Source organism: Onychostoma macrolepis, chromosome 23 (genome assembly GCF_012432095.1).
Source record: "Onychostoma macrolepis isolate SWU-2019 chromosome 23, ASM1243209v1, whole genome shotgun sequence".
NCBI lineage: Eukaryota > Metazoa > Chordata > Actinopteri > Cypriniformes > Cyprinidae > Onychostoma > Onychostoma macrolepis.
In genome coordinates, this window is record NC_081177.1 from 4,254,020 (window position 1) to 4,279,545 (window position 25,526).

A 25,526-nucleotide genomic window follows, 5' to 3' on the forward strand; every position below is an offset into this window, starting at 1 on the left:
ATTAAAGGAGATTTATTTGAAGGAGTCATGATGGAGTTCTGACTTCATTGATTGAATGCAGACTTTTGTTCATCTGAGCATAGCTTGAGAAATTGTTGAGATCTCTTCTATAACTGTAGTTGAGACTTGGATGTTTCTTTATAGAGAAAGAAGTAGGACACTTCTACAAAGTCTCCATTTGATCTCAATAATGTCTAAGAGAAACTAAGAAGTGAAGTTATTAACGTAATTTTCGGCAGGGGTACGCCCATCTAATCTTCCAGTTAATTTCCAAGTATAAAAGACAGCCTCTTACCACTTCCGTTGTTAGCTCTTTCAGCATCCCTCCTTCTCCCCATCTCCTCCTTTATGCATATTTATTTCATTTATCCTTCTGTCTATAGGGGGGCTATCGTAGCTTGAGTAGAATAGTCTGTCTGAGCCCTCCATTGGGGACATCAAGCCAAATCTGTTTACCATTAATGCTAAGATTATATGGGTGCACAAACTCGTGAAATCATGATGGAGTTCTCAGTTATGTCTCAATTCATGTTTTTACTTAATATCCTTAAGAAAAGTCAAAAACAGACAGAAATGTGTTAATTGTTGACATGCAGAGTATTCTTACTGCAGACTTTGGCACATCTGAGCATAGTTTGAGTCAAAAGTCAAAATTTGATCTCACTGACGTCTAAAAGAAATTACTGAGATATTAAGGAGTCATTATGGAGTTCTCAGTTATGTCTCAACTCATGTTTGCTTCCTAAATAATTTTAGGAAAAGTCAAAACAAAAGCAAGCGTGTTCATTTTTGACATGCAAAGTATTTTCACTGAAGACTTTGGCACATCTGAACGTAGTTTGAGAAACTATTGAGATCTCATTTGAAAATCCTTTTCTCTGGAGAAGTCTCCCTTTGCTCTCCATTTGATCTGAAGAGAAACTGTTAAGATATTAAGGAGTCATGTTATGTCTCAATTCATGTTTTTTCCCTAAATATCCTTAAGCAAAAAAAAAAAAGAAAATGTGTTAATTGAAGACATGCAAAGTATTTTGACTGCAGACTGCAGCACATCTGAACATATTTTGTCTCAATTTATCTCACGTTTCTCATGCAGTTCCTGGGGAGAAATTAAAAACAGACTCAGATGAGTTAATAGCTCTTGATTATGCCTTATTTAAGTTTCAAATTCATGAGAATTTAATGAGTTCATATTAAGAGCTCTGACTTTTGATTACAGATTTTGGGCTCTTGGAATATGAGCACAATTTGAGACGTTATTGAGAACTTTTATGATTACTAGAGTCTTTCTCTACAGTTTAATCTCATTGATGCATAAGAGACGCTACTGAGATAAGAAAGAGATCTTATTTGTGATTTCTCTGTCCTACGTGTGAGAGAGCCATTTGCCTGCTTCAAGAGACGAATACGTCGAGTTATTAAGCCTCTTCCACAGACGTCAAGCGTTATGTATCAATTTCTGGAGAGCAAGGCGCTAAGTAGCCATTAGCTCCTGGATGAACCCAATGCTGAGATTCAGAGCTTCTTTCACGACTCTAAATAAACTGAACTTCCCACTGCAATCATCACGGGTGGCTTCAAGACTGACAGGCTGGAAATGGGATTTCACTGGCGAGCTGATGAATCTCTAAATGGGGAAGGCAGGAGGGATATTTGACCATTTACCCCATAAAGATTTCATTTGACAACCCTTCAACCTCCACCCACTGCTGCAATATCTGCGTGAGCGTGTGTGTGTGTGTGTGGGCTAGTGAGTAAATCAGGTGTCAGTCTGACTTGTTATAGTCTAGTTTGGTGTCTTGAGTGGGTCTTCCAGGTAGAGAACACCTACATGACAAACTTTCCTGTGTGGGCGAGTGTGAATTAGACAGCTGTAAGGTGCCACGGGCCAGTCACGCAATCCATGACAGCAAAATGAATATCAGTGGAAATGGTGAAAATATATTCCCACATTTATTCCCAGATGGTGCGATTTTCTTTCAGAGCAAAACACAGCTTGTCGGAAATAATGTGTCTCAGGACAGACAGAATATTGACAATCTTTTGTCTTTAGTGAATGTGATTCGATGTGTGTTTGGTAATGTGTGTTTTGACTGGCACTGAGATTGGATGCTTTTGATTTGTCATCTGCTCATGAGCCTTATTCACATGAGACTGATTTACTCAGAGAAATGTAGGTTTCACGGCATTTTATGATTTAAATCTCATGAATCAAACACTGTTTTTCTCACACATTCCTTGTAAAAGAGAAATTACCTGTATTTTACCTGTGCTCTCTGAGAAATCAAATGTCTTGGATTGCGGTATATTATTTTTGGTTAAACTTTATTTTAAGGTGTCCCTGTTATAGTGTAATTATACATTTAAGTACTGAGTAACTATGTACTTACTATGTGGTTAGAGTTAGGATTTGGTTTGGTTTAGGGTTACTTGCATGTAATTATGCATAATTTATTGCTATTATAATAGTAAGTACATGTAACATGTAACAGTGACACCTTAAAATAAAGTCTTACCTAATTTTTTAATGCAGCAGAATAAATATCTACAAGAAAGAATTACATCTCTTTTTTCACTCATTATTTGACCAGACTTCTGAAAGACAGAACCTTTTTCTTTTTATTTAATATTTCTATTAATTACAGTTTTTAATTTTTTTTTAATTAATCATAAAATATTTTGCATTTCAAATCACTTTCACTCATAATTTGGCCAGACTGCTGAAAGATATAACTTTTTTTATTATTAAATATTTGTAAAATACTGTAATTATTAAAATATTTTGCATTTTCATTTATAATTGTGATTTTATTTAAATCTCTTTTTCACTCATAATTTGACTGCTGAGAGATAAAGCATTAAAACCTAAAAAAGTTACAAAATAGTTTATTTCATCTAATAATTAATTTAACTAATAATTATAAAATATTATATAATTATTTGAACAGACTGTCAAAAGATAAACTTTAAAAATGAAATTTAAATTAAAAATGATCAAATATTTTAATATATAACATATTTTATAATTAATAATTATAAAACTAAAATTATATTTTTTTTCTTGATATGAAAACAAAATAGTTTCACTTAGGCAGTAGGCATTGTGCAGTCTACAGGTGCATCTCAATAAATTAGAATGTCGTGGAAAAGTTCATTTATTTCAGTAATTCAACTCAAATTGTGAAACTCGTGTATTAAATAAATGCCATGCACACAGACTGAAGTAGTTTAAGTCTTTGGTTCTTTTAATTTTGATGATTTTGGCTCACATTTAACAAAAATCCACCAATTCACTATCTCAACAAATTAGAATATGGTGACATGCCAATCAGCTAATCAACTCAAAACACCTGCAAAGGTTTCCTGAGCCTTCAAAATGGTCTCTCAGTTTGGTTCACTAGGCTACACAATCATGGGGAAGACTGCTGATCTGACAGTTGTCCAGAAGACAATCATTGACACCCTTCACAAGGAGGGTAAGCCACAAACATTCATTACCAAAGAAGCTGGCTGTTCACAGAGTGCTGTATCCAAGCATGTTAACAGAAAGTTGAGTGGAAGGAAAAAGTGTGGAAGAAAAAGATGCACAACCAACTGAGAGAACCGTAGCCTTATGAGGATTGTCAAGCAAAATCGATTCAAGAATTTGGGTGAACTTCACAAGGAATGGACTGAGGCTGGGGTCAAAGCATCAAGAGCCACCACACACAGACGTGTCAAGGAATTTGGCTACAGTTGTCGTATTCCTCTTGTTAAGCCACTCCTGAACCACAGACAACGTCAGAAGCGTCTTACCTGGGCTAAGGAGAAGAAGAACTGGACTGTTGCCCAGTGGTCCAAAGTCCTCTCTTCAGAGGAGAGCAAGTTTTGTATTTCATTTGGAAACCAAGGTCCTAGAGTCTGGAGGAAGGGTGGAGAAGCCTTCAGTGTTTCCACAGTCTGTGATGATTTGGGGTGCAATGTCATCTGCTGGTGTTGGTCCATTGTGTTTTTTGAAAACCAAAGTCACTGCACCCGTTTACCAAGAAATTTTAGAGCACTTCTTGCTTCCTTCTGCTGACCAGCTTTTTAAAGATGCTGATTTCATTTTCCAGCAGGATTTGGCACCTGCCCACACTGCCAAAAGCACCAAAAGTTGGTTAAATGACCATGGTGTTGGTGTGCTTGACTGGCCAGCAAACTCACCAGACCTGAACCCCAGAAAGAATCTATGGGTATTGTCAAGAGGAAAATGAGAAACAAGAGACCAAAAAATGCAGATGAGCTGAAGGCCACTGTCAAAGAAACCTGGGCTTCCATACCACCTCAGCAGTGCCACAAACTGATCACCTCCATGCCACGCCGAAGTGAGGTAATTAAAGCAAAAGAAGCCCCTACCAAGTATTGAGTACATATACAGTAAATGAACATACTTTCCAGAAGGCCAACAATTCACTAAAAATGTTTTATTTTATTGGTCTTATGAAGTATTCTAATTTGTTGAGAGAGTGAATTGGTGGGCTTTTGTTAAATGTGAGCCTAAATCATCAAAATTAAAAGAACCAAAGACTTAAACTACTTCAGTCTGTGTGCATTGAATTTATTTAATACACAATTTGAGTTGAATTACTGAAATAAATGAACTTTTCCACAACATTCTAATTTGAGATGCACCTGTATATATCCCAAAGCATGAAACTGATGATCAGAAATTATGCTGTACTGGTGCAAGTGAAGTAGAACCTTCAAAATTTCTAAAATAGCCCCATTTTGTTGGTGCTTGCTGGCGAAGCAGGACTCAGCGTCGCGTGGCGCTAAAATAAGCCCCTGACCCTGTGACATCAGTTCCTTGCAGCGTTTTCTTCTGCTCATATTGCTGTTAGTGCCCGCAGAGAATGTGTTCATGAATAATTTAGAGGTCCTTCACAAGGGGCCTCAAACTGGGTCTCTCTTAGAGACGAGACTGACGGACCTTGACGGAGACGTTCTGGAATTGTAGAATATTTTGCATTTCTCGTATTTGTTTCTTAACATGCAGTAATGCAGTGAACATTCTTATTATGATGTACGGTTGCACTGCCTCCTCTATGATGTCATAGTAGTATCTCAGTGCAGGGCCGGAGTGGGACTCATTTTCAGCCCTGGGAGTTTCATGCTATTACAATAATGTAATTAAAACTTCAGTATATAAGTCTGCAATAGTGAGTTCTCTACAGCCTTGTAATTCATTATATTTTTCTACAGGTTTTTTTTTTTTTACTGGCCTTTTTTATACTGGCCTTTTCAGCGCCGCCTTTGCCCTTTTATAACACATTTTTTAATCTATTTTTTTTTTGCTTGCATATCTACCATAATGTCTGCTTGCAGTTAAAAAGTTCTCAGAAATAATCACATTTGTTTTGCTTAACCTATTTATGTACAATCATTCTAAAAATTGTACCATTATAGAATTGTGACTGCACAAGTAGTGTTATTTAGGAGGTGAAAATACTGTGAAATTACATACAAGTGGCAAGAAATCTGAAAGCATGTCTATGAAACGTCAGTCAATTAAATTTTTTTAAACAATGACACTTACATTTTTTAACTAAAATAGGCTATTATTGCAACCAAATAGCCTATGAATGAATGAAAATGCATATTTTTCTATTAGAGTGTGTGCTGCTTCTGGTGCCTGGATTTCTACTTCAGTATAATGAGGTCCAAGTTAAAGAATACGCTAGAAGTTACATTATTTTAACTATTTAACAGCATTAATTTACAATAGTGAAAGACGTCCTCAGTAGTGTTGTCAAAAGACCCGGTACTTCGGTATCAAGTCGGTACTAAAAAAATGAAAACGTCACGGTACCAGGTTTTTTTTAAGTACCGGTGGTACCGAGTACCCGGTCAACCCGGTTCTTGATGCGTACGGCCCTATGATTTCCGTGATGCAGAAAACGCAGACGGAATCTCGGAATCCAGTTATAAAAACGGAATTTACAGTTTAGCACGGAATGTCACGGAATTTGTCAAAGTTTGGATGAATTAATCAGAAGTAGGTCATCACACTTAAATCAAATCGCAACATGGACTAGTATCTGTAAATATTAAGCCGCAAAAGTCGATTCAGATATGAATGCATGTTCTGCGAGTCTCTGAGTGAATGAATGAATGGCAGAGACGCTGGTTTTTTTTTTTTTTTTACTACACACAATGAAGCGCGCGTGACGCTTGCGATGATCCCAGCATCTGCCGTCTCAATGAGGACATAAATACATAAACAACATCTACAGAACTGCTCTGAGAGTTACTTCACGAGCATTTTACCGTTTCATTGAGTAAAACCAGCGTCATATCATAATAGCTACACACAGAAATGTAAAGGTATTCACGGCAACCCGTCAAAATAAAAGTTTCTTAAAGACATTGTGCCAGAAATATTACTATTATTTAGTAGTATGTATGTGATACTATTACTACTGTTGAAAAAAAAAATATATATTTTTAAAGAAATAATCACACAATATTTCTTCCATATTTTAATTTTAATAGTAAATCCCCTTTATTTACCCCAAAAATAAAATGTGTTTAAATTTCATTAATTAAAAGACAAATTAAATTTGGGTGAAACTTTACTGTTTACTGTTTTTCATACTTTTATTACTTGCGGTAATAAGTATAAAGAATGGCATTGATTTTTGTACATTTTATTTTTGTTTGACTTTATTATTAAAAATAGTGTGTTTTTTAATTAGCATGTGGTACCGAAATTGGTACCGAGAACTGTGGATTTTTACTGGTATCGGTACCAAATACTGAAATTTTGGTACCGTGACAACACTAGTCCTCAGGTAGATTAAATGTTTTCCTGCCTTGCTAAATGTTGGGCTCATGATCAATAAAATTGCATTCGCCCAAAATCAAAACGTGGACATAAGCGTGAGTCCCGCTCGCTGTGAAGCGGGAGCTGCCGGCAGAGGATTCCGCTTGGTCTTAAAGCCTCCATCAAACGGCTACGTTCACAAATAAAACAATAATTTGCACAAAAATAATGATTAATTATCAATTGAGAATTTGTTATTCATAGGGTCTGGTTTGTCACATGGCTTATGCCTGCGAATACGGGACAAACTTTGTTATAGCTTTCATACGGGACGCTTCTTTGATGCCTTCAATACGGGCATCCATATTTCAACCCCAGTGGCATTACAGTACTGGCCCTCGTGGCCAAAAAAACAGACCGGCCCACTGGGAATCCTCACGGTGCTCCTGATTAGCCAATCCGGGCCTGTCTCAGTGTGAACATGGAAAAATAAGCCTGTCTATTTCCTGACGTCGTTGTGTAAGATTCAGTCCCTCCGCAGAACATAATTCCCATTAGATACCAGATAGTTAAAATGCAGATTTCCCCTGGTGGTAGATACTGTAACTACACCATTATGCTGCCAAAAAGCATCCTTTTTCATTGATGGCCATTAAACGTAACTGTGTAGATTTTTTCATTTTTTTTTTTCAAGAAAAATCTAAAATTATAGTATTTAAAAATAATAAATATGAAATTAAATAAATACATTTGTTTATTTATTATTTGTTTGTTTGTTTATTTATTTTATTTTTTCCCCAGCTCGTGCAATTGACTGACATTTCCAATTATAATTTTATTTATTTACCTAGTAAATCATTTAAGTAGGTGTGTAGTGTCACGGTGCACTCAGCAGGAAGGAACGAGGAGACGAGGATAACTCAAATAACAGTCTTTAATGAATCCAAACAAGGCAGGGCTGACACACAGGAACACCGGGGAGTAACGAGGAGACCAGACGAAAACTAACAGAACAGGCATGAACTAAATACACATGATAATTACTGATAATAAGACAAACACAGCTGGACAAGACTTAACTAATAATCACACTTAACAAGGACAGGAACATGACCAAATAAGGACATAATAGGCGGGAACACATGACACACACGACAGAGGACTGACATGTAGGCTATAGAAATAAAGAAATACAAATAGTCTAACAAAAATATATGAATCCTGCCCACTTCTATAGCTTGCAAATCATATTTAAATAAAGCATTTGAAAGTCTTTGTGCTTCATGTAATCGCATCAAAACGCTGACTGTCAAAAGGCAAACAATAATGTTTATTTTCATTGTTTTAGGCACCACAGGAATGAATCCTATTTAATTATGAACTATTAAATGAGCTATTAACTGAACTAAAACTAACAACAATTTAATTTCTTGAAATAAACATTAACTGAAATGAAACAAGGAAACAATTAAAAGCAAACAATCATTAAAACTAAAATAAAAATAATAATTATTTACAAATAAAAACAGAAACAAAGCTACTAAAAATGACTGAAATGTTACCTAAGCACAAAGTATGAAAGTATTTTGGTTGAGCACAAAATATATATAAAAATACTAATTTAAAAATGATAAAAACTACAATAGTATCTATATGATACTAAAATAATGCAGTCAAATGAAGAATGTGATTCAGAGGGTGGATTTACTATTGCACAAGACTGAACTAAGCATGGTCATGCCAAGACATTTTTATCACTTCATTTTCATTTACACTCATATTTTCTTGTTATTTTTCCAAGCTTATCTTCAAAGGGGTGTATTTGACCCCAAACGCTCTCTATGAAGATGAAAAAGACAGGGTGAAGAAACACTGTCTTGTAAATCAAATAAATTAGCTATTTATAAGAGCGTTAGTCGAAGTATCAAAGCTTTCTCGGGCGTCGATCACAGCGGCTAACGGTATGTGTTTCTGAAACAGAGCCCAGCAGCGCTGAATAATTGACGATATTTGTTTTTGCATAGTCATGCTTTGGATGAGAGTGTGTTTATGTGTTTCTTCACCTGATCTCACAAAACAAGTGCCTTCAAGAACTGGTGCCTACTTTCTTTTTGCACTTTAATGAAGGTTTTTGCACCGTTCTCAAAGATTTAGCTTCAGTTATGTTGCTCATTCATTCTTGGTCATATTGTGGTGTTTTTGTTTTCTTGTCTGTTACTGCAAAACCACGAATGTTGACTGTGATCAGTGAATTGTAATATATCAAGGGAGAGCTAACCGTAAGCATTCCCATTTATTTCAATGGCAGTTGCTTGTCTGGTGAATGCAGTACAGGAAGAATGTAAAGCCATCATTGCACCAACCAAGCAACTGCCATTGAGATGCATGGAAACATCACAAAGTGTAATTTCTTTAAAGTGGTCACATGATGCGATTTCAAATTTTCCTTTCTCTTTGGAGTGTTACAAGCTGATTGTGCATAGATGAGATCCCTGAAGTTGCAAAGACTAAAGTCTCAAAACCAAAGAGATATTCTTTATCAAAGTTAAGACTTTGCCATGCCCCCCTAAAACGGCTTATTCAAACACGCCCCACATGTCTACGTCACGATGTGGAAAAACTTGCGTAATGCCGCCCAAATGTTCACGCAAAGAAAGAAGGCATGGTTTCAGTAACCGCAGTAGTGTTGATGCAGCCATGACAGGAAGACACTGTGTGTTTCTATGCGAAAGCAAAAGCACTTTATTTGGCCTTCTGAAAGTAGATGCATTTGGGAATCATTAAGATTACTTACAACAGAACAGCACAACCCAGATGTTATCACAACGCATTTTATGGACGACCGTTTCATGAACCTAGGAGAGGAGGTAATTCTGACTTTGCTATGACAATCTGGTGCTTCTGAATCAGCGACTGCAAGTATGTTTTGTTATTGACTTAAAATTTTTGCTATTGACTTAAAATGCGGAGTTTTGCGCGTTGTGTGTGTGTGTGCGTGTGTGTGAGAGAGGGAGACATGGTCACACAACCGTGGCTTGTGTACTGCAAACACATAAGAGCTTCATCACTGTCAACATATTCTGTTACACCAAATGCACAAAATAATGATCTTTAAAAAAGCATCATATGACTGCTTTAAAGAAATGGTTCACCCAAAAATAAACAATTTACTGACAGTTTACTCACTCTCAGGTCATCCAGGATGTAGATGAGTTTGTTTCTTCATTCCATTACTTGCTGACCAATGGATCCTCTGCAGTGAATGGGTGCCGTCAGAATGAGAGTTCAAACAGCTGATAAAAACATCACAATAATCCACAAGTAATCCACACCACTCCAATCCATCAGTTATCATCTTGTGAAGCCAAAAGCAGGATGCTTGTAAGAAACAAATCCATCATTTGGTTGTTTTTAACTTCAAGCCATTGCTTCTGGTCAGAATACAAGTCCATAATCCATTACACTTTCTCCAGTGAAAAAGTCCATCTCCTGATGTCTCTCACATAAAAATCCACCCACATATTTGTTCTGAACTGTTTTGGACTGTTTTTGCTTGTAAACAGTGTTTAATCTGTGCAGATTTCTCTCCTGATTTAGATTAAACAACTTTTTTACTGGAGAAAGCAGTATTATAGATACAGGACTCGTTTTTTAGCCAGAAGCAATGATTTGAAGTTAAAAACAACCTAATAATGGATTTGTTTCTTATAAATGTGCACGTCTTTGCTTCATAAGACATTAACTGATGGACTGGAGTGGTGTGGATTACTTGTGGATTATTGAGATGTTTTTATCAGTTGTTTGGACTCTCATTCTGACGGCACCCATTCACTGCAGAGGATCCATTTGTGAGCAAGTGATGGAATGCTACATTTCTCCAAATCTGATGAAGAAATAAACTCATCTACATATTCGTTGGCCTGAGGACATTTTTAGCAAATTTTCATTTTTTGGTGGGTATCTTTGTAGACATTTGTCTGTTGTTGTTTATTATACTGTATAACTTTTTCACTGACTATGCTCAGAATATGCAATTTTTCTGCATACTGTACATTCGATGCCCACTAAATTTCCAAAAATGTTCAATATGCACATTGCATGAAATATTTCATTCACAATGCAATGCATTCGACTTTACCCTCCATTTCCAGTGTGACAAATGAAGTCATCTTTCATTTTTTCATTATTTAATTGGTCCGCCAAGAGTTTTAACACAAAATTGCATTCAAAATTCACAAAATACTGGCAATATATCTGACATAACTGATGGCCTTTGCAGAATTAAACATGCACATAATGACTTCATATGACAGCAATGTGGCACAATACTGTGGCTAATCATGCATGAAATCTGGGTAATATTGTGGTTTGCATGTATGTGGCCTATATATTTTTTATTTGGCTGGATTTTGATTTTGTGTCTGTTTAGTGCCACTGGACTGAAATATAATGTGCACAATATAATATAATATAATTATGATCTATTTTAATTATGATAATTAATGCTGGTTTTGTATTACAGCACTATAATCTAGCATGGCTTTCATTTTCAAAAACGTTGTGCACAAAATATTCGGCTATGAGCAAAACCAACTGGCTTATGAAATAAAGGTCCCGTTTTTATTGCATTGTTTCTTTTTGGTGACAGGAGTAATTGATCAAACCCAGAATTAAAATCGCTGTATTCAGGGACATTCGCTTCCATTCGATTTGAGTGAGCGGATCGTATCACTTTGTTTATTGAATCTGCTGCTGAATTCATTTGGTTCAGACCTCGGCACAATAAAACCCAAATTATCTCCCTGAGGGAAATGTTTTAAGGATATTTAATCAGGACAGGATCAGAATTAATTTCGGGAGACTCCCGGGAAGCTTTGCCTGAACTCAATTTGAGTGTTTCTCAGACCTTGAAATGATTGTCAATGGAGAATTGCTATTAGACAAACATTTAGTCCGGAAGATTGTTAAATCTTGTTTAGTTTAGGAAGGTTTATCTTAGACCGAATCTGAAATAGCATCACTTTTGCTCATATTTAGGATCTGAATAAATTCCTAAGCCTAATTATTTGTGCTCTTGGTCATGTGACTCTTTGAGGAGAGCAACTGTTACTTGCATTTGTTCACAAAAGCACATTTGAGCTTTGCTTTGTGTCGGTGAAACACCAAACAATGCAAACACTGAACGTTTAGTCAGTCATTAGTCTCTTGATTGTGGTATTATATTCTGGCTAATTATCTGTGAAGATTAATTTCATCCTCTTGAGCTGCTTAAAAATGAATGTGAAGGAATATGGAGGTTCTGATTTGAGCTGTCTGTCGTCTGCTTTCAGAATGACACAAAGCGCTGGGAGGATTTCGCTGTAGTTGTGGAGTGCTCCAGACCGTCCGTCCCGTTTCACGCGATGCTGAGCATGTAAAGATCCGGACTGAGGTAAGAAGACTTTTATTAAAGCGCTTCTCAACTGGTTTTTGCTAAAGGGCTCAGATTTTACAGTTAGTGCTGAATCAACATAGACAATCAACAAACAAGCAAGCAAATAAATAAATGGATGTGTTATTGTTATTGTTATTATTATTATTGAAATGTATTATTTGTAGCTTAACTGCATTAATAGATAATACATTTTATAATAATAATGCATTTATCTAATAACAGTCATATTTTTATACCGTTTTACTTCATTTTAATTACTATAACCAACAACGAAAGCTATGAGAATGGTTTTCTCCTCCCTTAAAAAAATAATAATAATATTTTTTATTTATTGTGACATCCTTAAAAGGATACTCCACCCCAAAATGAAAATTTTGTCATTTATCACTTACCTCCATGTCATTCCAAACCTGTAAAAGCTTAGTTCGTCTTCAGAACACAAATTAGGATTTTTTAGATGAGGTATCACTTTATTTTACAGTACGTGTACTTCCCTGGTACATACATGGTAAATATCTTACAGGCAAATGAGTGGTAACACAAAGTACTTACCTGAAGTGTATGTACATGGTAACAAATAAGAAACACAGCTGTACTTAACAGTCGCACATGCATGGTAACTAGTTTGTACATACAGACAAGTGTGGGTAAGAATGGTCATTTACAGGTAGTGCCCGTACATGGTAACTAATTAGATACTTTACTGTACTAACTAATGTGTATACATGGTAAATATGTAGTACTTACGGACAAGTGGGTACAAACAGGCAGGTCTTTACAGTATCCACATATGGCAACTAATAAGACACATCACTGTACCTACTAATGGTATGTACATGGTAAATGTGTAGCAAAAATGTGTTATTATGTGGTAACAAACAAGACACATACTGTACTCGGTAAACACGTGGTAAATATGTAGTACTTACAAACAAGTGTGTGTTAATGTTAAATCCAAAACAGCGCTTACAAAGTTTGAAGAATTGGTAATTCCTGTGTAATGTTTATGTAAAATGGTGCACTTTATTTTACAGTCCTATTTCCATATACTTACTATGTAACATCTACCATCAATTACTCAATAAGTACCTTGGTCCATGTTTATACCCCCAACTTGAGTACCGCATAACTTATTCTGTACTTTAACTAATAGGTACATACACCAGTACTTACATAGTAAGTATGTAAGAAATGAGAATACCGATTTATTCTCGTCACTTCATAACATTACGGTTGAACCACTGATGGCAGATGAAGTATTCCGACGATGTTTTTCATACTTTTCTGGACCTTGACAGTGTAATTTACTTGGCGGTCAATGGGACAGTCACAAGCCTCCTGGTTTTCATCTAAAATATCTTAATTTGTGTTCCGAAGATGAACGAAGCTTTTAAGGGTTTGGGACGACATGGGGATTAATCACAAAATGTTCATTTTGGGGTGGAGTATTCCTTTAATATGCATGATTTTATGCTTAGATGCATTTTGCTATTTGCATTTTGCGTTGTTTTTTCGCCACTCTCTGTGACCCATCAGAACAGACCCCCGGCCAATTTTGGATTTGTGACACACCAGTTGAGAACCACTGTTTTCTAGCACGCTGCGGTGGAGACAGTGCTTGCCTTTGAACGCCAGCATTGTGCCTTTACCGTTTGTTATTGTTCACTTTCACAGCGCAGTGGCCTTGATGGTGCTGATCTGCTGCATTCGTAATGTACTTCAGAATGGGAAGATCAAGTCTGTGATCTGGCAGTCTTGTTCAATCAATAATGAAACAAGGTCTTTGTCTAGCACCCTGTCAAACGTGACTTTCCGCTCAAATCTAGACTAGAAATGGCGAATCACTGCTGGTTTATGCATGCATGCACGAGTCCATGTGATTCTGAGGCTTCGAACTCAGACTTTGTTGTCGAAAAGATAAATGACATCTGGTGGACTATAAACGAATTCATCTATAGAACGTCCCCTAACCGCAACCACGTGCACGTAGGCAATGTAGCCAACAAAAGGCAATTTGATTTAACCTCCAAAGAGCTTCATGACATGCTCATTTTTTTCTAGGTGATTCTAAAGCATTGGTGAGATTGAATGAGGGGCCCTTGGGGGCCGGTCTTGTATATGAAGAGTCAAACATGGAGATTTGTGTGCAGATTGATGGGACGCCTGCCAATAGTTCATCAGCAGGCTGTACGCTCAACCACTCGCTCCGGCTCAGATTTATGATGTCATAATGCCGATGAGTGACCTCCAGTGAGGCAAAACCACTGCTGCAGTTTCATCACTTTGATGGGAGCGGCGTCTTTAACTTTGCCAATAACTTTTAGACGGACGATCCATCCGAAACTACAACTTCACAGGATTTGTGTTGGATTGTGCGCTGTGGGATTGTACTGTGAGACAACTTGAGTAAGCTATGGTTAGGTTGACTACCTTACAAATTATTTCTCTGCAGTGTTTTTTTTCCAATATATATATATATATATCAGAGGTCACGTTAACCGAAAATGACTACGCACAGGCGAGTACCCACTAGTAAAGCGAAAGCTCTTTGTGCTGCTGCTTCGCTTGATCTGAGATGTCTACAGCGATCTATCACATCACATTAAAGAGCGCCAAAATGGTATATCCTAATATCCTAATAAAATGGACAGAATTTGAAATCTGAGACTTTGTTTCATATCAAAAGTAACAACGCACAAAGCTTAGCCTATTGCGATTTACTGGATGAGAGGCACACTATATTCATCAAATGAAAACAGAATTGATTGGGATTTAAGATTCGATATTGGGTCATAAAAATGAAAATCTATTCAAATTGATAAATTGATTTTGGCTGCCTCTGTCACTGCGGGGTGTGTGTTGGACATGAAAAGTTACGCACAGTCATCTGTTCTCATCATAAATAAATAAATGCATAAACTTTTATGCTCGTCCTGTAGATTTATTATTAAAAATTAAAATGTGAACGAAAACACAACAATTAAATGTGTTATTATAATAATAATAATAATAATATGACAGAATTTTTACGACCCTGTCTGTCAAAATGACGGACAATGTTAAAGTCTAATGCAACCTTTGATATATATCAGAGGTTGCGTTAGACTTTTAATAACAATTAAAATCGTCCACTGTACTTTTTTGGCCAAGTGTTTGAAACCATAAACGTTTTCAAGGGCCGATGTGACTAATTCTAGAATAAAATTCAAGGTGACAGGATAGTCTGTGCATGACCTGATGTTTTATTTATATCCAGTGAGCTGAAGTGAACATCACAGTGTGCTAAACACTCTCATGCAGTGTATGTTTCATTCGAAGTCAAGACAGACTCATAAAGTAATAACTTATGATGTGCCAGGAAATCCATAATATGGACAAAAGCATCCAGCTATTGCTGTTTACTGAATAAAAAGCAGAAACATTTGGACTGATGAAACATGAAGGCATTAAACACGATTGCGGCAATATATTGTGTTTTTCTAGTTATCTCCATGTAGTCAATGAAGTATATGAATAACGCAGCGCTAATTAACATTGCATTTATTACAGTATAGAAACTATTCCACCTTACTCTGTGAAAAAAATGGGTTTGTAGTATATAAACAAATCAAATTGTCATTAGGAAAATATAAGAAAAATATTATGGAATACAAATGATTGGTTATTGTCCAACAGTGTACATGTATTTGATTTCTTAGCCAATTAAAAGGAAGAAATGAGAGAAAAATAAAACTTGTCAATTAAAAAAAAAAAAAAGTACTATGACATTTGACATTTCTTTCCCCTTCACTTCTGAAATGATGACTACGCCCCTGGATATACGGCTCCAAAAGAGTTACATTTAACATAAGGACTCTTGCAGAGATTCTTCCTTATGAATTTATCAATAAATAGCTAGGACATGAGCACCTTAAAACCTAAAGACTGTCAACATTGAGCTCTAACAGAAGTGAAAGCGTAAGTGAAATGCTGTGTGGCTGGAGCTGAGTGACATGGCGGCTGATTAATTAAAGTCTTCTGTAGGTTCAGCGTGATGACCTGAACTGAAAACACTTTGTCTGATGAGTCACTTCTCTCAATAACGTCACTCTCGCTTCAGGCCATTCTGGAGGAGGAAACTCCGTCACATATTTACCTCATTCACATATGATACTGGCATTTTTTATGAAACTGTGATCATGGCATTTGTTAGTTAGCATGTTAGCATCCTGATGGAAAATCAGCAGCAGCTAGCTTAAGCTCCTTTAAAAATGTATGCATTTTAAATCAGCAAAAATCAGGAAGGTTACTTTCTCATCATTTATTTATTTTATGCATGGATGTTCAGAAGAGACGTTTACCTGCATGCAGCATTAAACAGTTTAATAACTCAATGCTTCTCTCTGATCTCCATCATAACTGAACACACTTACAGCAGAGACACATTAACATCAGCGGCATGCTGCGAAACAAAAGCTAAAAACACGAATGATACAGTAGATCACAGATTCATGCACTGAATTTTTATTTAGAAATGAACTAGATTTTTATGTTTCTGAAGAAAATGTGAGTGTAGTTCATGCCACAATTAATGTTTGTCAATGTTTTGGTGTTTGGATTTTTAGCTTGTTTTCTGTTCAGTTGCTAGGATATTCTAGGTGTGTTTTACTGTGTTGCTATGCAGTTCCTAGGGTGTTGTGACTGTTTAAACACATTTTTATGTGGTTGTTAAGATGTTAATTTCTATTCAGTTGCTAGGGTGTTCTGGGTGTGTTTTAATGTGTTGCTATGTAGTTTCCAGGGTGTTGTGACTGCTTAAACATTTGTTATGTGGTTGCTAAGATGTTAGTTTCTATTCAGTTGCTAGGGTGTTCTGGGTGTGGTTTATTTTGTTGCTATGCAGTTTCTAGGATGTTGTGACTGTTTAAACACATTTGTATGTGGTTGATAAGATGTTAGTTTCTATTCAGTTGCTAGGGTGTTCTGGGTGTGTTTTACTGTGTTGCTATGCAGTTTCTAGGGTGTTATAACTGTTTAAACACATTTTTATGTGGTTGCTAAGATGTTCATTTCTATTCAGTTGCTAGGGTGTTTTAGTGTGTGTTTTAGTGTGTGTTGCTATGCAGTTTTTAGTGTAGTATGTCTGTTTAAGCACATGATTTATGTGGTTGTTATGATGTTCATTTCTATACAGTTGCTAGGGAGTTCTGGGTTTTTTATTTTGTTTTGTTTTGTGTTGTGTTGCTATGTGATTCCTAGGGTCTTAGGAGTGTTTCTGCACATTTTGTCCATAAACTCGGGGTGTTCTGAGTCATATGACTTGCATGAAGGAGTCCTGGCGTCCCTGTGATCTTCTGGTCTCGATGGCTCATGTTCCTCCTTCAGTGTGCATCTGTGTGATTTCTTCACCTGTTTTCTGGTCCAGCAGGTGAAAATGCTGCATTTGATCAATTAGTAAAGTAACAGCACATTCTGCTCAACAGCACACATGATTTGAGGGATCATTCATGTCAGTAGAGCAATGTTGCGTGATGGGTTATTTCTCAGCTAACACCACTTATCTCTGTATCCAGCCGTGTGTCTGTGTGGGACAGAAACAGTGTGACTGGTATTATGGGATGTCATTGTGAGTGTGGATGTCCTCTGTACTTCATCTTCAGGCAAAATGATTCAGCAGCTTCACATAAGAATGACAGCAGATTAACACCGCATGCTTGCGTTCAACAGAACCACCACATAAACACATACATTAGCGTTTGACTGTATTTGAATGGCTCTTGACAGAGGACATGACTGAGGGTGTTAGGGTGCTCAAAGAACATGCTCTTTAACTTTTGTTTAGACGGTGTCAATACCAGATCGATCGAACTCCCGTCTCCCACACAGTGCACAGGATTGCAGATTAATTCCTACAGTTTTTCTGTCTGCGAATATTACAGAGGAGTATGGCTTGCACATCTCTCTTTCACTCTCGCTCTGTTCTGTATGTTCCGTATGTGATGATATTTTGAGATATACTGTAAATGCAGATATAGAGTGAGGTCTTAACATGTCACATAACATTAAAATTTCTCTCTGAGTCACCCTCATTTTGCTCATGTTTATGCCAGAGGAAAAACAAACTGAAAGGGATGCTGGCAGGTTTGAGCGCTATAGCATGAATTTATTATTTATTTTTGTATTTTATGAAGAAATTATGAGCCTTACATGCCTGTGCTAAACTCAGCACCGCAATGCAAGCATGCTGAGGGCGGACAGTTGTCAGGGTGTTGCTACACTCTTTAAAATAAAGGTGCTTCATGATGCCATAGAAGAACCTTTTTATCTAAATGGTTCCATAAAGAACCTTTCTGTTGCACAAAAGGTTCTTTGTGGTGAAAGAAGGTTCTTCAGATTATAAAAAGGTAAGGAAGCGAAAGGAACCTTTGAAAAGAACCTTTGACTGAATGGTTCTTCTATGGCATCGCTTGAAGAACCTTTTGAATCACCCTTATTTTTAAGAGTGTAGGTGGTTGGTTTTGACATTTGAGATTGACATTTATGTCATTCAGTATTGAGATAATAATGCCTTAAAAATTTCAATTCACTCCCTCCCTGAATGTGATTTTAATTTTAATTGAGGTAGCAAACATGGTGCTGACACACAAATTTAAGGAATTATAATTAAAAAGAATGGAAATTTTAAAGAAAATCACTTTACTATTATTTCACACAAACATTTTGCAAAGACAAACTTTGATTTTTCGGATGGATGGATGGATGGATAAAAGGAACAAATGATAGAAAGAACAAACTAATGATCAAACAAACGAACGATAGAACTGACAAGCACTGAATGAACAAATGTACAATAGATAGATAGCTAGATAGATAGATGTGTGTGTGTGTGTGTGTGTGTGTTAGAGAGGGAGACATAGTGTGTTCATGCTCCTAAACCTCTGAACTTCACAATCGCACTTTGGTTTGGTTTTCCTGCTGTTTGTGCAGTTATTGTGGAGTCAGAACCTCCTCCATGAGGAGCATCCCGTATCAGAACACCTCAGTGCCTCTCGAGAGAGACGCACTGACACTCAGAAGCATGTGAGTTGGATGCGCATGTGCTGTGATTGGCTCATCCGTGGTTGATTGACATCCTTTGACAGACTCCCGCTTCATGTTATATTAAAGCTCACCAGAGACCCTGGATTCATAATTCAGTTTTAAGACGTGACCAGAGGTGGGTAGTATCGAGTTACATTTACTTCGTTATATTTACTTGAGTAAATGTTTTTGGCAACTAATACTTTTAGAGTATATTTAAAGATGGTTACTTTTACTCTTACTCAAGTACATTTTTAGTGAAAAAAACGGTACTTTTACTTCGTTACTGTGAGTGATGCTCCTCTCGTTACTTGATCTTAATGCAATACAAGTTAAAAATGCTTCAGTTTATTCCAAACTCTTTATTCTACTTTTCTCTGGGCAATGAACGATGCCCATTCGCGGATGATTCATTCTTTTGAGTCAATTCTGTTCAAAGGCTTGTTCAAACCAGTTGGCAATCCAGTGAATCGGTTCGCGAATCAGTTTAAATGATTCGTTCAGTTCCCTGCCGTCTGAAGCGGTTCTCGCTCAGAGTTGTAACAGAAAGTTTAAGAACATCAAGAGCGTTGGATGCGTGGCTTTGGATCTACAGTCAGTTTAAAGCAAATCTGCAAAGGCTATTGTTTCCTTGCTATGAAGATCTTTATTAGATGAACACTGTGTGTGCTGTCTACGGTTCCACAGGTATAGATAGTCTACATTTGATTACAGTAGCCTACACAATACCACTATGACATTACCAGTTTGTTGTACATGTACCTTATACATTAAATACAATGTATAATTTGTACATTAAATAAGCTGTCACAGAGTATTAAATGAACACCCGCCGAACCCGCCTTAGCTCTTCGCAGCGGCATGTGACCTGTTCCAGGAGGAATGCCTTTGCCTAGACACAATTAATATTGATATTTTCACAATATACATTTGTTTACATTCTGCAGAACAGACGGAAGAAAATCCGTCAATGTGCATTTGTTTCGTTATGTTCAGATGTTCGGTAGCGGTCATGTGAGGAGTTTTCACTCTTCTCCGTGTCATATATATACATATATAATACATAACACATACTTTAAAATATAATTTAATTCAGTGATGCAAATCAGAATTTTCATCAGCTGTTACTCCAGTTTTCAGAGTCATATGATCTTTCAGAAATCATTCTAATATATTGATTTATTACCAGTGTAAGTAAACAGGTTTGCTGCTTAATATTTTTTAAACCTGTGTCATTTTGTTCAGGATTCTTTGATGAATAGAAAGCTAAAAAGAAAAGCATTGATAATAAATCAGCATATTGGAATGATTTATGAAGGATTATGTGACACTGAAGACTGGCGAAAAGGGTGATGAAAATTCTGTTTTGCATCACTGAAATAAATTACATTAAAAAAAACATTAAAAATCTTTTGAACGGCAGTGTGTGTGTGTGTGTGTGTGTGTGTGTGTGTGTGACATTACATAAATTGTATCTATATATCTAAATAAAAATAGACTATAGATATACAGTAGCCTATATGATCCAAAGTAACTAGTAACTGACTACTTTTTATCCGATACTTTTTCACTCTTACTCAAGTAACTATTCAGACTATTACTTTTACTTTCTCTTGAGTAAATATTTCTATAAGTACTTTTACTTGAGTACAGTTTTTGGGTACTCTACCCACCTCTGGACGTGACCAACATTACATATGAAGAGCGCTGTGGTTTACCGCATTAATGTGGGCTGAACGCACAGTTTAAAGGGTCTGTGTCATTTTCACACAGTGTGAATTAAAACAGATAGAAATAAATGGAAATGAAGTTCACAGATGTGAACAAGCTTTTCTATTTTGCTTTTGTTCCTCCTCAAACTGACTTCCTAAGCACCCAGTGCTTAACATGGGGGAATCGATATTAAACAGATCTTGGCGTTCAAGCTGGCGGTTCATATAAATGCTTGTCAAAGAAATCTGTCTGCTGTCAGGATTGCATTCATCTGTTATTCAGATACACTCAATACAGCATCATAATAGAGCTTAGTCAGAGTCGATGGCATATTTCGATGTGAACGACAGTGATGGTGCATTTAATATGCTGGAGTGTCTTAAAGGGATAGTTCACCCAAAAATACAAATCCTGGCATCATTTACTCACCCTCATGTTGTTCTAAACCTGTACGCATTTCTTTATTTTGTGGAACATAAAGGAAGATGTTTTGAAGAATGGTGGTAACTGAACAGTTGATGGTTGCCACTGACATTAGTTTGTAAAAACTGCTATGGAAGTCAACGGGGAACAGAAACTGCTTGGTTGCACTCGTTTCTCAAAATATCTCATGCATATTTAGAACAACTTGAGGGTGAATATTATAACAATTTGAAAAACTGTTTTCTATGTGAATATGTTAAAATGTAAGTTATTCATGCAATCAAAGCTGAATTTTCAGCATCATTACTCCAGTCTTCAGTGCCACATGATCCTTCAGAAATTTCTAAATATTATCAGTGTTGAAAACAGTTGTGCTGCTTCATATTTTTGTGGAACTGTGATGCATTATTTTTCAGGATACCATTCAAACATTTTGGGTAAGTTAATACTTTATAAATTAATACTTTGTGACAGTAAAGTGATTAAAGATTTCTGTTTCAAATAAATGCTGTTCTTTTGAACCTTCGATTCATCACAGAATCCTGAAAAAAATGTATCACGGTTTCTACAAAAATATGAAGCAGCACAACTGTTTTCAACTACATCAGCTTATTAGAATTATTACAGACTTCAGCGTTAAATATTTTGCTAAATCTAGAGCAATGAGAGGGTGGAAATGCAAATGAGTATTGTGATTGGAGGAGAGATGAGTCACATGGGCTGAGTCCAAGTCAGGGCAGGTGATGAACATTATGTGATTGTTCCATTATTTTGAATCACTTTGCTTTCAGACTGTATTAATATCATGTCGCTCATCAGATCAGTAAGACATTTCTGTATGAGTGTGGTTCTGCTTATATTAGTGATGTGAGCGGCAGAGATGACAGCAGCACGGCCGATACAGTGCAGCTCTCTGTGTGTGTGTGTGTGTGTGTGATATTGAGGTCAGACTGAGGCAGGGACTGTGTGTTTACCGCTACTAATAATGTTTAGAAGCAGCCATCCATTTCAGAAACCAGTGTGAACACTTCCTTTTCCTGCAGTGCTGATGTCATCCTCCTATCTATCTATCTAAACACACACACACACACACACACACACACTGTTTGTTTTAGTGGTTTACGGGGACTCTCCATAGGCGTAATGGTTTTTATACTGTACAAACTGTATGTGCTATTGCCCTGCACCAACCCTACACCTAAACCTACCCCTTACAGGAGACTGCATTTTTAGATTAAAAAAAAAAACACCATTTAGTATGTTTTTTAAGCCTTTTGTTTTACGGGGACATAGGCATTGTCCTCATAAACCACCTTCAAATTGTAATAACTCTGTCATACCCATGTTATTATACAAATTGTGTCCCCGTAAACCACAAAAACCAGTACACACACACACACACACACACACATTTTAAAATCTTCAGGTGTGATTATAACAAGCATGGAAATTAAATAGACACACACACACGCACACACAAAAATAAAAAAATTAATAATAAATAGAAAAGCAAATGTAGTTTTTGTTAAATCAACATTTCCCATAAATTAAAGATTTTTTTTTTTTATTAAATTGAAAAATTCTGCAATTATTTACATTTAAAAATCAAAAATTTGAAAAGTGTGTGTATATAGTATATATACATACACACACACACACACACACACACACAGTGGTGGCAAAAATTATTAGAACACTAGTATTTTCAGCAGATAAACATGGTTTTAAGTAAGTTATATCTGTCACATGTATGTTCCCGTTTAGTTCCTGTTTGTCCTTATTTGGTTTATTTCCTGTTCTCATTAGTTAACATTGTTCATTCTGTCCATATGTGTTAATTAATCATCTCGTTTTCTCCTTTGTTTCCCTGTCTTTATAAGCCTTCAGTTTCTGTCTGTTCTTTGTCTTGGGTTGATGTTATTTTGAATGGATAACGTGAGTTGATATTTATTAAAAAACCCTTTATGTTTATGCTCTCATTGTGTGCTTATCTCTACAACCACGATCCGTGACAATTTCTGTCTTTTGCTGTAGTGCGTCAGTAGGAAACATCAATTTACATTTCCAAACATTTATTTTGCCATTAATTGTAATAATCCAGTGAGATTTTTGTCTGACAACAGCCAGTGCTCCACACAGAGATCTGATCTGATCTGATCATTATCAGTCTGTCTGGAAGGACATGAAGAAACAGAACAAACTGAGACACGAAATCCAGAAGATTTGTGGCAATGTCTCCAAGATGCTTCAAGAAACCTACCTGCAAAGCTACAGTACTGTTAAAAGTTTTAGGCTCTTGTGTAAAAATGCTGCAAAATCAGGATGATGTCAAAAATGTCATAAATAGATTTTCATTATCATTTAACTTCTATTAACTAAATTAAATCAACAGTTGGTGTGAGCATCCTTTGCATTTAAAGCAGCTTTTGCCCTCGGTGCACTTGCACATAGTTTTTCAGGTAGCTTTGCAGGTAAGTAAATATATATATATATATATTTTTTTTTACATGACAGTATTTTACTGCATTTCTCTTCTGTTCTCAGAAGTGAGTGCCATAGAGCAGTTCTGTCATCTGATAACCAGACGTAATAAATCTGCTCTCCAGCTCTCAGCACAGTGATTTATTGTGCAGATGGAAGTGGATGAGCTCAATGATATGTAAGCAAGACCTGGACAATATTCCTGCATGATGTAAGCTCATTGACGTCACTTTGCAGGAGTTGCAGATGACCTGAGGGACACCTTCACTTCCTGTTAGCTTGTCCTCACCTCTGATTGGATAAGAGCATTATTGTTTATTTAATTGTATTGCTTGTTTATTCAAGCACCAATAAACATTAAACGCACACATCTGAATAATGAGCTTATTGCTAGCAGATTTGACCATGTTTGCTGAACAATATCTTGCATTGCATGTCAATTCTAAAAAAAAAAAAAAAAAAAAACTACCTCAGCTTCTGCTCTGAACTAAAAAAGGGAGCCCTTGTACATTACTATAAGGTTACAGATAACAACAGAGCCCAAATTTAAATTCAATTGCTATTAATTTTTAACTATATTAATAAAGAGCTGTAGACACTGATGACTTGCTTGAGGTAAATAAGATGCTACATGACATTTTGTCCACAAGCTGTTTTATTGACATCTTTCCGCTATTGAAACACCGAGCGATTACGTGAGATGTTTATTTTGCATTAAAATTAGTATTAAAGATGAAGGGATGATAGTGCTCCGCGCTGAGGCTTCTATACAGCGATCTGTCTTGCAACATCAATGAGTGCCAAAACGGCATTTATTGTCTGAATTTCCTGAAAAAATTGAATGATTTCTTTGGTACCGATGCGTACCGAACTGAAAGACCCGTACCAAAACATTTTAGTACAAATACATGTACCATTACACGCCTAACTATAAACAAATATTTGCTAAATTGTTTATTATTTATAAATGATGTCTATTTAAGCTCTGTTCATTGCTAGAAAATAAAAAAGTAATGTTTTTTAAAGAAGTCTCTTCTGATCACCATAACATTTATAAATAACTATAATACTACTAGTTATAAATTATTTTCTTTATTTTTTCTTGCCGTAACTTTAGTGACAGTGTGGATTGTTTGACTATGACAAATACGTTCATGTAAATAATAAATAAATGCATGATGTCAGTTCTTTGGCAGTAGTTGTGTGTTGCGTGTTCAAGCGTGTTTTGTGTTTGTTCGTCGGCTGTTGTTCCCTGTATCTGAACCCAGCTGTCTCTCTGAGACAAAGCAGCAGTAAATCTGGCACCCTGCCCGGCCTCATGAATAATTCATGACATGCTAAAGATCTCTTTTAATCTCGATTTTCGTTGTGGCTCTTCTCGCAGCGTCATCAGCACATTTTGTGACCCGTCTGTGTGTGTTTGTGTAGGTGTGTGTTCCCATAAACACGTCTCTACTGTTATGGCCCACGTGTGGATTGAATTCAGCTGTCCTTCGGTCACAACGGATTCCTTTAACCCCATCAGCAAATGAATCTCAAGCTCTCATTCATCATTTTGTGGGCTACAGTCATCCCTTCACCCTCCTTAAACCTTTCATTTGCCTGGCGGTCATAAGCGTATTACAGTTTCAT

At 36.4% G+C, this 25,526-nt stretch overlaps 1 protein-coding gene across 4 annotated transcripts in view; it reads left to right on the plus strand.

Annotated features, from left to right (window-relative positions):
• Positions 1–25,526, plus strand: part of dlgap4a (discs, large (Drosophila) homolog-associated protein 4a) — a 191,810-nt gene that overhangs the window by 33,160 nt on the left and 133,124 nt on the right. For all 4 annotated transcript variants that reach the window (XM_058763974.1, XM_058763976.1, XM_058763977.1 and 1 more), the window contains exon 2: positions 12,115–12,215. The gene's annotated coding sequence lies outside the window, so the exon portion shown is untranslated. The remainder of the gene's footprint in view (positions 1–12,114; positions 12,216–25,526) is intronic.